We start from the raw sequence: 9,302 nt of genomic DNA, 5'->3' as shown, positions 1-9,302 counted from the left end.
CTGACATTTAAATACACAAATGAACATATTGGAGCTATTGAAATGTATAGGAATAAGTGCATGGTGTAGAGCAGAAATTTCCAAAGACATGTAGATTTCTAAATCTCAGCAGAGGTAAGTTACATCCTCCCCAGTGCAGGCTGTGAGCCAGACTAACGTACAAAGCATAAACTACCTTATGATCCCAATGGGGGACTAAACCAGACCACAGAAAAACCATAAACCTCTTTCACAACTAGGCTAAAAAGTCTGAGATGGTGAACTTCAACACTCTCCATTTGCTTAGATAATTTAAAGTGGGGAGGTGGGTAGGAGTAAATATTGACATACATGTCAACTAACTATAAGTATGATGTCACCTTGGTTTTAACGGATCTTTCCTAATTAAGGGATTGATAGTAATATCAGCAACCATTTGTTGAGTGACTATTGTGTCAGCCACTTTGTACACATTATCTAATTTAATATCTACAGCAATCCTGTGAGGAAGGGTTCTTATACCCTGCATCTTATACATGATGTTCAGATACTTGACCAAAAGCACAAAGCTAGGAAGTGACAGAACAGGTTTTTAAAACTCTATTTTGTGGGACACAAAACCCATATTGTTTGACTGTATCACACTAATTTTCAGAGTACCTACTAACCACATAATAATAAATGAAGAATTCAACAAATTTCTATTGAGTAAAACATGCCAAAAACTCCAGTCACAAAATGCTATCTCTTCTGTGAAAGATGCAATGTGTATTTCTACTGTACTTTGGTTCCTGGCTTGATGTGTGCAAACAAGAATTTAAAAGGCAAATAAAGTCTGTCTACTATTTCTGAACATATATTATTCTGTTTTCAGCACAGAGCAGTTTCTTTACCATTGTCTTACTTTCTCTCCAGTAAACTGTGAATTCCCTTGTCTAGACCCCAGGCACTTCTTTCGTAGACAGCTCTAACATCAGTCTACTAACGCCATAGCCAAGGTCGTCTTGCATGCCTGCCACTCTCACGTTGCACTTCCATAAGATATCCTGAAGGTTTTCCGTGGCTCTACTAGTTATGCAAATGGACGTTGTTCCCTTCAGGAGCTCATTCCACCCTACCTGCCTGTTCCCTCTGCTGCTATAATCCAGCTGTATCATGCATTACATATTATGGAAGGTAAAATACACCCTCCATCCCAGACAAGCTTAGGTTTGTTCCCTTACATTCATTGCCATCCCAAAAACTCACACAAACTGTTCCATGTCACATTTGCAGCATGGTTGCCAAAGAAGAAACTCAAGGTTGGCAAAGGGTGTTTGTTTTTTGTTGTTTGTTTTTGGGGGGTGGTTTGTTTTTTTTGTTTTGTTTTTTTGTTTTTTGTTTTTTGTTTTTTTTTTTTTTTGCCTTTTATGAAGTTCTTTGAATAGATTTACTTCACTGTTCACCCAAGAGAATCCCTCTTCACAATATTATTGAATTTGGCAATCCAATTGAGGCTGAGAGGCATTCCAAATGGATTTGCTAAATCAGCTTTTATTCTGAGGCATACAAGCAACACTGCATTCTAGAAAAAGAGGCATTCCAGTTAAAAAGAGAAGCTGCCCTTTGGTTTGCCCTCTACCTCCTATTATCAACTTTCTTCTATTTTCAAATCTATTCTTCAAGGAGGACAAGCTCCAATGGAGGATTGGGAGATGGAATCTCCTCTGAGCCAGGCAATGTTCTTTTCTATTCGCAACCACTCCACTGCCAAACTGCAGTGGGCTTGTTAATTTATTCTATGTGAATGCCAACATGACAGCCAAGGAAGCAGCCTCACGTACACCCAACAGTTCACCATTGGAATCACATCACGATGTATGTTAGGACACTTGCAATATCTCTCGTGCTCTTTTTCCTAGGATTGCAATCTGTAAAGCCACCATACGCCAGAACCACCAGTGTCCATATTTGTCACTTTGTGGAAAGGACTTGCCTAAAATGGAAAGCAGTACAAAGTAGAGCCAAGAAAAGGAGAGAACCCTGCCAACGTCATGTGAGCTCTTGGAATCAACCATGCCTGAAGACAGAATTATCCCATGGACTTTCTAGTGATACAAGCTAATAAATCCCTATGCTTTTTCAATGTAAGCAAGGTTAGTTGGAATATTTTGTCACTTGCGAATGCATGAGCTCTAAATAATGAATAGCGTGTAGTTAAGAGGAAAGAAGGCTGCCTTTGGTGTATTTCCCAATAGGAAACAGATGGCACTCTCAAATTGGAAAATTTTAGAGGATTTTTTTTTTAAATTAAGGTCCTATTTCCAAAGTTGTAGGTAGGGTGGATCAGAACCACAGGGGTTGTGTGGTAACTCAGAGCTGGTTAGAGCAGTGCTATAATTACCCACAAGCCTAAAAGGACAAGAGAAAGGACCAGTTATCAGAACACAAAATGGGAGTCATGAGGAAAAAAAGCTACCTTGAAATAAACAGTGATGTTTAGTCAAGGGACACAGGTGGCTTAAGGTGAATTCACAAGAAAAGATCCATGGAAATAAACTCTTGCCCTAGTTCTGATCTCCTGCCTAGGATACCCTACTTGCCATACTCAACTGAAAGTCAGAGAAACCTGGGATGTAGTGCACATAAACCATCCTCCCAGGGCAGAGATAAAAATTTAGAAGGGTGAAAATTGACCTGTAATTTCAAATGAAAGATATTCAATGAAACCTACATGCTTTGTCCCTCACCATTCATTCTTTTCCTTCATCCAGTTGAAAAACTCATGTTCTCATCTTGGGACACATATGAAATCTCATCAGCTGTTGTATTATCATGGGATGATAATGACTCCATCATACGGCCACCTGTCTTTCAAGGTCACCCCTGAGTGTGATTGTTGTGTGGTTTCTGTCCTTCTTCATCTGGTGCCAGCAGAGCAAGGCGATCTACCTATAAATCAGGCCCATGGTTTGCCTCCACAATTAAGTAGGCATTTTGAACTCTCCATGCAGTCACAGTTGTGGATGAGGAAAAGATGACAAAGCAATAGAAGCAGATACGATATGAATTCAGCCACCAGCCCCTAAAGCTGATGAATATGTTCAAGACCAGATATGTACATACTATTTCAATTTTATCATTTATGTTCAACTTTAAATTCTGTAGGTCAAGTATACCTATACATATAGTGGGAAGTTCAGATTGCATAGTCATTTTATTTCCCATGATCAAGTGCTATCTATCAAAACCTGCTAGCAAGCCAGGAGTTGTTTTTCAAATGGAAAATAGTTGTCAGTAAAGAAGGACATGGCCTCATTCCAGATCCCTGTGTTGTGATTTTCCTACTGAATTTGCCAGAGGCTCAAAGAGCATCTTGTCTGCCACAAATGCTTCCTTTATTTATAGTGTCCCATATTATTAGGCTCAGATAGCAGAGCAAATTGCACTGCAACCTAGAACTACTACAGAGTCCATTATTACTACCGGTCCCACTCAAAAATTGTAACCTTCTGAATTGCCAATAAATAGAATGAGAGGATTACCCCCAAATACATGCATTGCCAGCAAAATCCTGAACAGCTTTAGATGGATCCCATTGTTTTAATATTTTATTTATTTATTCACAAAAGACACACACACAGAGAGAGAGAGAGAGGCAGAGACACAGGCAGAGGGAGAAACAGGCTCCATGCAGGAAGCCTGACGAAGGACGTGATCCCGGGTGCCCAAGATCACATCTTGGGTTGAAGGTGGCGCTAAACCGCTGAGCCACCCGGGCTGCCCGATGGGTTCCATTTTTGAAGTGGTGAGCATTGTGTAAAGTGTAGCAGCTTGTTCCTCATTTCAGAAAAGAGATGACATTATGCTCAGTCCTACTGAAGACCCTAAAATACTGTAGTTTTTATTCCTAACCTTTAGAATGTACATGCCTTATTAAGATATCTTGAGTGCTTAATACTTCCCACGTACCAGACCCAGTTACCAATGTAATCATTGTGTAGTAGACAAATGAGATAGATGTTCAGTGTAATAACAAGATGATGAAGGTCCATCTAGATTACAACATAGAATAAAAGAGTTGACATAGCCTTTGAACAAAATAGTGAAAGTAGGCTGCAGTCTCTGCCATGTAAATGCAAATTGTTCCTGATTTTCCTTGCTGATTAAGATAGAATGATAGCACAGCTGAAAATATAATCACTGCATGATCAAGTCTGCTATAGTCTGCTGTTACTCTCCATAATACATCTGGCTATTGTATCAGCCAAATAGGCTAATGTTAAGTGATATGTGGCAACTATAACCATTTTGTTTCTCAAAATGTTGATAGTGACACTATAATATCTCTAGGAATTGAATATTGCTTTTGGTGTTATGGGAAGAAGAGCAGGTAGGGTTGGAGGCAGTTTCAGGAATTTCTACTTGATCTTTTCTGCTCTGGAACCTTCAGAATTCATTCCCACACAACTTCTGCAGTCATCTGCTGATAGAGATCAGTCAATTCTTTGATCCTTTCTATATGCACTTTCTTCACAAATGCAGGTCTTGAGCTTCTCAAACTGTGCTATGTTGTAGAATAACTCTCATTTTAGGTCTAGAAGGAATGACAAGTGTGAGGTTGGGTCGTGAGCAAAATTAATGTCAGGTTATGAGACAACCACTTTAGGTCCAATCACTGCGAAACTTTTATGCAGAAGAGGATTACTTAGAGGAAGGGAATGAGACAGAAACTACCTCCCTAGGCAAGAAAATTTCGGGAGATTTTTGAGAGTCAAAGTTCTCAGCCTAGTGTCTGCTCAAATGTCCCAACCCCCTGCTTCAGGGTACAAATCCTTTTCTACCAGTTGCCTTAGAAGAGAAACATGACAGACCTGAATATTTAAGTCTGCAATCCCTCACCCCTGACAACTACATTTTGGGCTTATGCCTTAGCCAAATATATCCTGCAACAGTAGGAGATGAGGAATTCCTTCAAATCTTCCATAAAGGCCATCTGGTTCTCCACATGTGTTATATAAGTTCATATCTCTTATTTTCCCCCTAAGTAAGCAATGGAGGGAGACAAGAAGCCAGTTCACTCAATCTTTTTAATCCCTATTGCTGCCACAGTGATCTCTCACTGCCATGCTCCCATCTGCATGTCTTTTATACTGTCAGTGATAATCTGGGTAGTAATAATGCCTCTTCATTCCATGAAGTGCCAGTATCCCACCTTCTCCTGGCAAGATGACTATCCCTGTGCTCTTTGAATTCAGGAGAAACTCATTGTCAGAATCCCATTTTGTAGGCCTATTCCCTAGAGCCACTTACAGTACCAGTGAATGCTAAATATAATACTAATTATTGTGTCACTCAGGGTCATAGCAGGATGCCATATTCAGATTAGGAAAATTGAAGGAGACTCATCACAAAAGGACAATTTGCTAAGGTGAGATATAGGGGGAACCACAAGTAACAGTGCATTATTCCAAGTGTTTTATCATCCATAATCCAAAGATGGCAATGAAGGGAGGAAGCCAATGCTCAGAAGCTGAATGTTGACAGACAAGTATGAAAGCCACCTCAAGAGGATCTAGTGAATGAGCATTCCAGGGAAGAGAAACAAAACATATGGAGGATCCAAGACTAAAGCATGACTGGCATTATGAAGGAAGAACAAATAGGCTAGTACCTGGAACAGAATATGAGAAAGACTGCTAGGAAGTGAGAACAGAGAGATGAGAGGCTGTAGGTACTGCAGAATTTGTAAGTCATTTGAAAGGCTTTTTTTTTTTTTTTTAACTGTCCATATGTTGGGAAGATTCCAGAAGGTTTGAGCAAAAGGGTGACATAATCTAATTTACTTTTTAAAAGGATCACACAGGAAACTCTACAATGTTAACAGACATGGAGACCAGTTAGAATATTGTTATAACTCAGATGAAAGATGACAGGGATTCAGACCAGCCAGCAATGGATAGTAGCATGGAGTGATCAGATTCCAGATATATTTTGAGAAGTTGATCTGATAGGAATTGCTGAGAAGCTGAATATGGGCTGTGAGATAGGAAGGAATAAAGAATAACCCCAAGTGTTTGGACTGAGTAATTTAAGAATGAAGTTGCCATTTGGAGCTGGAGAAGCCTTGGGAAATAACAGGTGGGGTGGGGGGGACAAGAATTCTATTGTGGACACGTTAGGCTTGAAAAGGTTTTAAACAAAAAGTGGAGGTGCGCAGCAAGCAAGAGGATATATAATCTGGACCTAAGAGGAAAGGTCTAAGCCAGAGAAATAAACATGAGAGTGTCAGACCATAGATGGTATTTAAAGCCATGATACTAGATGAGATCACCTAGGGAGTGAAAATCAATAGAGAAGAGCACCATAAATTTGAAATATGAATCAGTCTCTGAGCAAATTTTATCCTAAAATGATTAGTCTGAGGATCTTTAAAATTGTAGAAGGTCAAGAGACTACTCTGTTTCTCAATGGATTTGTATAAAATCTTCATTTAAGGGTGTTAAGCATCATGGCTAAGTTGATGAAGAAATATGTGGATAGGAAAGAAATACAGTCCCTTTCGACTTAAATTTCTTAATTCCCTCAGGTTTCACACATTTAAAATATTCAAGAGACACCTCAGTAAAGGCCTCATCAAGTCACAGCCAGTGCTTGACTGTAAGCCTTTTTTTTTTTTTTTTTTTATTTATGATAGTCACAGAGAGAGAGAGAGAGAGAGGCAGAGACACAGGCAGAGGGAGAAGCAGGCTCCATGCACTGGGAGCCTGATGTGGGATTCGATCCCGGGTCTCCAGGATCGCGCCCTGGGCCAAAGGCAGGCGCCAAACCGCTGCGCCACCCAGGGATCCCGACTGTAAGCCTTTTTTAAGAAAACCTTTTGTCTGAGTTGAATCCAAAGTAATTTCTCAAGATTTTCTTTAACAACCCCTTGGAGGCCACAGGAGAATTAATAAGTGCCCATCAGAGACAGTAGCTATGCTCATAGTATGCCCCCTAGTAAAATCACAAGACCCGAAAGCAGCCAGTGAATATAAATTTGTGTACAACAGCCCAGATCAGTGCCTTTGATGGTATCCCCCTGAGGGGATCTGAACTGTGAACTCATTAATCCATCCAACATTCTGACATGTATGTGGGAAAGTTGCTCCTGCACAAATTGTTTCAATATATGTTATATAAATGATAGCTGGTTTTCATAATGCTCCATGTCACTCCTGCCTTGGTGTTTGCCCCAGTTTGCATTTAGGAGATAACAAGGTATGGATATTTAACAACCTGTCAAGAGTCACAGAGCAAGCCAGAAATTGGCTGTCCTGATTCTCCTCCTGGATTTACCACTTTGTCTTTTCACTTCAACAAGAAATAACTTCAAAACCACACACAGCCACCATCAAATGTTGGTTTCACACACACTCATAAAACTTAGGGGGGTTTTGAAGCCAGTTTTATTTTGAACCCTGTTCCCAGTGGCCCCTTAGCCTTAAAATTTTGATTATTATTTTCCTGATTTTGCAAGATAATGGAGAAACAGCACAGAAATAAACCATGACTGAAACTAAAATTGTTAAAGCATATCAAACAGTATACAGCTGCACAATCATTTACTGGGGGGTTGATAGGATATACCACATATTATTTTGTGGCCATTCAGAAAAGATATAGAAATAATCATTTTTTCTTTGGCCAAGCCACTCATGAGAGTACAAACAGCACTCAACTAGGCAACTGAGGACTTCTGGGGCTCCCTGTGTATGTTCATATCACCTTAGCCAAACTCTGCTTCCTCGGTAGTCCAGCAAGGTTATAACACCTGCTCTGTTAGCCTTGTGAACATCTGTGAGGATCACACAAGATACTACGTGTTAAAATATAAGCACTAAACCAATAATAATACAAACAAAAGTAACAGTAGATAGTATCGTGCTTGTCTCACCATCCTAGCAGCCTCACGGTACACACAAGTATTATTTTATTTGCGTTGATCTATTTCATATCTAACGTATCAGGGTGCTGGGAATTATTGACTTTTGAGGCTGTCTGTCCTTACTTGAATGTTATACTGCATCATGGTCACCTTTTTCTCAACCATCTGGACACTGATCAGAGATAAGCCAGTTCTAAAGAGCCCCAGGAATGCATCCACAGCCTCCGACCTATAAGCTGGCTATGACTGGAACTGAGGCAAACCTAGGACTGCACACAGGAGTTTTGGCTTATTGGTCACAACATGGTTAAGCTAGAAGTGGCTGGTATAGTGGGTGAGTTAGAAAATCAGTTTCAAAACTGCATTTGTACAGCAAGCACACCACATTTGTGTCCAATGAAAATACATGTTTAATAATATATGAAATGGACACTTAATGTGATGTATACATAATGTAGAATGCATATAGAATGTAAATTAAATGCAGGCAAATTTTCTTAAAATGTTTTTATTCACACTCTCCAAAAATGGCAGATGTCAAAGTCTCTATGTGGGAGGTAAATGTTGATAGTGATTCTAAAGAGATATAGTGTAATTTGACCCACTCTCCTAGCATGACTGTTGGGTTGGACTTTGTTTAGGCAGATGTTGTGCAAGGATAAGCCCTCCCATTTCCTTCTCCCCTCTTTGCTTTTCCCCTTCTTCCCACCCCCTTTGCTTTCCCCCTTCTAATCTTTTTTATCTTTTTCCTTCTTTCCTCTCTTTTACTTCCATTTGCCTCCTCTTCTCTTTTTCTTCTCTTCTCTTTGACTATTTCTCCCTTCTCTCTCACTGCTAGCCTCTCTACCTTCTCCTCATTTCCCTTTCCTATCTCCTCTCCTCCTTTTCTCTCTCTTTCTCCTCCTCCTCCTCCCCTTACCTCACCTGCCTCAACCTGCTAGCCCAAACCCATTTCCTACTGTTCAGGGGCCCTTTCTTGGCACTCTATCCACATTTTACCAGAGTCTTCCCCGTTCCTACAGCCTGGTTGGCTTCCTTTTAGGAGAGCTTTTTAACTGGGGCCACAATACAATCCTACTGCCCAGAGTCCCCTCACATCATCCCACTCCACACAGCGGATTGGACTCTTTGATCCCAGCATTGGCATGAACCACCTCTGATCTCCCCATGTGGCTGAGACCTAGAGCACTGGCCAGCCCCCCTAAAGCCCCTGAAAGCCCTCTACAGACAGATCAACTTCTTCCCCTCCATCTCTGACCTCATTCTGCCATTCCCACCCTCTGCTCTCTTGTGGTCCATGTCACTGAGGTCCCCACATTTTCTGAATTTAGGTATTCCCAAGGTTTTTTTAATTTTTTTTTTTAATTTTTTTTTTTAATTTTTTTTTTTAATTTTTATTTATTTATGATAGTCACAG

The sequence above is a fragment of the Canis lupus genome, chromosome 33 (genome assembly GCF_048164855.1).
Source record: "Canis lupus baileyi chromosome 33, mCanLup2.hap1, whole genome shotgun sequence".
Classification (NCBI taxonomy): Eukaryota; Metazoa; Chordata; class Mammalia; order Carnivora; family Canidae; genus Canis; species Canis lupus.
Note: the sequence above shows the minus strand (reverse complement) of the source record.